Source organism: Rhinopithecus roxellana, chromosome 11, assembly GCF_007565055.1.
Source record: "Rhinopithecus roxellana isolate Shanxi Qingling chromosome 11, ASM756505v1, whole genome shotgun sequence".
Lineage (NCBI taxonomy): Eukaryota > Metazoa > Chordata > Mammalia > Primates > Cercopithecidae > Rhinopithecus > Rhinopithecus roxellana.
The window spans coordinates 38,132,219-38,137,218 of NC_044559.1; positions in this window are offsets into that span (position 1 = coordinate 38,132,219).

Below are 5,000 nucleotides of genomic sequence, written 5' to 3' on the forward strand. Positions count from 1 at the left end.
TGACATGTGACTTCTGACCTTGACAGCGGTATGTGTGTGGAGAACAACTCTATCTGGGCACTTAAGGAAATCAAGGTTTTCATTGGAAGTTTGCCCACAGAAGAAAGGATAACTATTAAATAGATATTGGGAGCAATCACCAAAATCTTTTAAATTATTATTTAGATGGGTAAGCCTCCACTTTGGAGGAATCATCAACTGTATTTATCTTGATGCCCCAAATAAATCAGCAGTTTACAATGGGTAACTCATTTCCAGAAGAGACGCAGCGGCAAACCACCCGCAACAATTTATTCTTACCTTAATGGAGGAAGGCCAATGATGAACAGCACAAACAGTAGCTAACACTATAGACATCTCAATTGGTCCGACTTACACAATTCTAACTGAAAAATTAAAGTTTAGCAAACTTCCCATTCTATCGGTGCCAAATCATTATACCCAGATCAGTTGCAGACAAGAGCAAAGCTTTCAATGGACATTTTAAACACGTGGGATTAAGATCCTGAAGCATGTCTTTGAAGAATTATAAGAGAAGGTGAAACGTGGCTCTACCAGCATGACTCTGAAGACAAAGCACAATCAAAGACAGGCTTCCCATCAGTAAGCCATAATGGTCTACAAGGATGGTGCCTCCTGTCAGCAGTTGACTTACCTTTCTAAAGATGATTACCTGCCTGCCATGTAATCTTGTGGCCACGACTAGTGTTCCTGATATGTAATCTTGTGGCCACCGCTAGTGCCTAATAGCCTTTGACATTTACTCTTGCTATGATATGCCACACCTATGAGAGTAGTAGATTATGGCCACATCATTATAGCACCTGGGACCAAGCTCTGCCATGATTTTGGGAATAAGCGTACCATGCAGATGCTCCTGATGTTTGCTGCACTGTGTATAATAAACTGCTTAGATCTGTTCCGTTGTGTCTTGTCTATTTTTGGCACCTATGGAGTTAATAGAATTGTTTGCAGCACGTTAGACACACACCACTAGTAGGAGTGCTTTAGGCAGGAGGCAAATCCTCCCAGTGAAAGCACAGAAACAAAGGAAGGAATGAAGAGAACCAGAAGAGTAAAAACATGTAGGTAAATACAAATAAATTATTTCTTTAATATATAAAGGTCAGCTCAATATTTATTTCTCCTCGTGTGACTTTTGGAAGGTCGTGTCTTTCAAGGAATTGGTCCATTTCATCTACGTTATCAAATCTGTAGGCAGAGTAGTTTATAATAGTCCATAATCATCCTTACAATGTCCATTAGATCAGTAGTCATGGCCCTGCTTTCATTTATGACATTAATAATTTAGGTCTTCTCTCTTTGTCTTCATTAGCTTGGCTAGAGGTTTGTGAATTTTAATAAACTTCAAAAAAAAAAAAAAAAAAAACCCAGCTTTTGGTTCCATTGATTTTCTCTCTTGTTTTCCTGCTTTCAGTGTCATTGATTTGGGGCTTAAATTTGTATTATTTTTCTTCTACTTCCTTTGAATTGTATATGATCTTTCGAGTTTCCTTAGGTTAAAAAATATTATTGATTTTGGACCTTCCTTCTTTTCTTATATATGCGCTCAATGCTATAAATTTCCCTCTAAACACTGCTTTTACTGGTCCCACAAAGTTTGATAAGTTGTATTTTTATGTTCACTTTGTTGAAAATATTTTTAAATTTCTCTTGCGATTTCTTCCTTGCCCCATGTGTCATTTGGGGCAAGTGTGTTGTTTAATCTCCAGATATTTGGGTATTTTCCAGCTACCTTTATTACCAATTTCTAGTTTAATTCTGTTGTGATCTGAGAGCATATTTTGTGAGTTTTCTAAGGTATGTTTTATAGCTCAGAATGTGGTCTACCTTGGTGAGTGTATCATGTGAGCCCAAAAAGATGCATATTCTTCTGTTGTTGAACTATTCTATAAATGTCAATTAAATCCAGTTGATTGGTGATGTGGTTCAGTTCAACCATGTCTTTATTGATTTTCTGTCTGGGGGATCTGTCAATTACTGATAGAAGGGTGTTGAAATCACCAACTATAATACTGGATTTGTCTATTTCTCTTTGCAGTTCTCTCGGTTTTTGCCTCACATATATTGATGCTCTGTTGTCAAGTGCATACACATTAAAATTGTTATATCTTTTTTTGGAGATTGACCCCCTTTGTATTATGTAATGTTCCTCTTTATCCTTGATAATTTTCCTTGATCTAAAGTTGGCTTTCTCTGAGTCATTTTTTTTTTTTTTCAGACAGGTCTCACTCTGTAGGCCAGGCTGGAGTGCGGTAGCGTGATCTCGGCTCACTGCAACCTCCGCCTCCCAGGTTCAAGCGATTCTCCTGCTTCAGCCTCTGGAGTAGCTGAGACTACAGGCATGTGTCACCGCCCCCAGCTAATTTTTTTATTTTAGTAGAGACAGAGTTTCACTATGTTGGCTAGGATGGTCTATCTCCTGACCTCATGATCTGCCCGCCTCAGCCTCCCAAAGTGCTGGGATTACAGGCATGAGCCATGTAATCCCATCCTGAGCCACGGCGCCCAGCCGTCTGAAATTAGTATAGCTATTCCAACTTTCTTTTGACTAGTAGAGCACAGCGTATCTTTCTCCATCAGTTTACTTTTAGTCAATTTGTGACTTTATAAAGTGGGTTTCTTGTAGATAACACATAGTTGGGGTCTTGTTTGCTTTATTTTAACCACTCTGAGTGTCCCTGTCTTTTCATTGATGTACGATAGGCCATTCACATTTTAACTAATTATGAATATAGCTGGACTAGTATCTATAATACTTGTAACTGATTTTCATTTGCCACTCGTTCTTTCTTTTTTGTTCTCCATTCTTGTCTGCCTTCTCTAGTTTTAATTTAGTGTTTTATATGGTCCTACCTTCTCTTAGCATATCATTTATACTTCTTTTGGCAAAAATGTGGAGAAACTGTAACCCTCATACAGTGCTAACAGGAATATAAAAGGACGCAGACATTATGGAAAAGGTCAGCAAGTCCTCAAAAAGTTAAACACAGAATTATCATATGACTCAGAAATTCCATTCCTAGGTATATACCCAAAAGAATTGAAAACAGGGACTCAAATAGATACGTGGACAGCAATGTTCACAGGAGCATTATTTATGTTAGCTTAAAGGTGGACACAACCTAGGTATCCATCAATATATGAGTGGATAAACAAAATGTGGCATATACATATGATGGAATATTATTTGCCATAAAAAGGAATGAAGTTCTTATACATGCTGCAACATGAATGAGCCCTGGAACATTATACTAAGTGAAATAAGCCAGACACAAATGATCAACTATAGTATGATTCAATTTATTTGAAATATCTAGAACAGGCAAATTTATAGAGATATGAAATAGACTAAAGATTAGCAACATTACCAGGGTCTGGATGGAAGAAGAAATAGGGAGTTATTGCTTAATGGGTACAATAAGCAATAGTTTTAGTTGTTTGGAGTGATGAAGAATCTCTGTAAACAGATAATGGTGATAATTATACATTATGAATGTATTTAATGTCACTGAATTGTACACTTTAAATGGTTGAAATGGCAAATTTTATGTTATGTGCATTTTAAAACATTTTTTTAAAATGCGTAAGGAAAGGGGAGTAACCCTACCAAGTATAAAGATTTCACACACAAAAAATATTAATAATTAAAGACAGCATGGTGTTGGATCAGAGTTAGACAAACTGACTATTAACAGAGAATAGAAAGCCTCCAAATAGATACATTTATTTACATTTCGTACACGACAGAGATGACAGGGCAGAAAAAAGAGTGACTATTTGATAAACGGAGTTAGTTATACACATACAAAAAGGAAAATGGATCTTTATTTCACATCATACATAGAAATCAACAAAAAGTAGATTAAGATTTTAATGGAAAGTAAAACTTTAAAAAATATTTATGTGACATACAGGAAAGGATTTCTAAAAACAAGACAATATGAGTCAAAGCATAATGATTAATACAACTGATTACATTAAAACTAAAAATGTCTACTCAGCAAAAGGCAGCTTAAAGAAAGCAAAAAGACAAACTACAAAATCAGAGAATATTTTTTGCAATGTATTTAAATGCAACAGACTAGTATCCTAAATATACAAAATCTTGACTGGGTATAGTCCTGACACTTTGGGAGGCTGAGGCAGGAGGACTGCTTGAGACCAGGAGCTTGAGACCACCTGGGCAACATAACAAGATCTCATCTCTACTAAAAGTGTAAAAATTAGCCAGGCATGGTGGCATGCATCTGTAGTCCCAGCTACTCAGAAGGCTGAGGCAGGAGGAAACCAAACCAAACAAAAGAACAGGTCAAGTGTTAGAGAACGCAGTCAGTTCTGCTGTATTGTTTGTTGTGAAAATATGAATGTGCTCCAGTGTAACTAATATATTAAAGACTAATATATTAAAGAATTTGTGCATAATGTGAATTTTGCATTTGATTACACACAATTTCATCCCACAAAATTTACTAGATGAAGGCAGAAAACTGCACTTGGGTGGACGCACTACACAGGAATACACAAAACAAACCTCTAATATCTACCAGCTACCTCAGTTCACTACAGTGTTTTGAGCCACATTTATCCACATTTAGTACCATTTATTTACAGCTGATTAAAATTTAGAAATGTTTTGTTATAAGGCATTGCCTAAATATTGGTAGAGTTGATTCACATAAAAGCTAGTTTTCGAATTATACCTTCTAACTTCTCCATTTCCCTTTAAGGACATTTTCAGTAGGGCCCAAAAGGTTAGAAATATGCATGAAAATATCAGTGTGTCCATTAGAAAAAGAACCTGGAATTTTAGCTAGAAGGGAAGAAGCTGCTGAGTCATTCCCAGGAGAATGATGAACTACAAACTTTCAGAGATGCAATTTCCTTCTCCCTCCTTTGTCAATTTCATGGCCACCCATTAAAAAGTCAAAATGTCTGTACTCAGCAAATCCTCCAATACAGGTGTAAGGGGGCAGCAC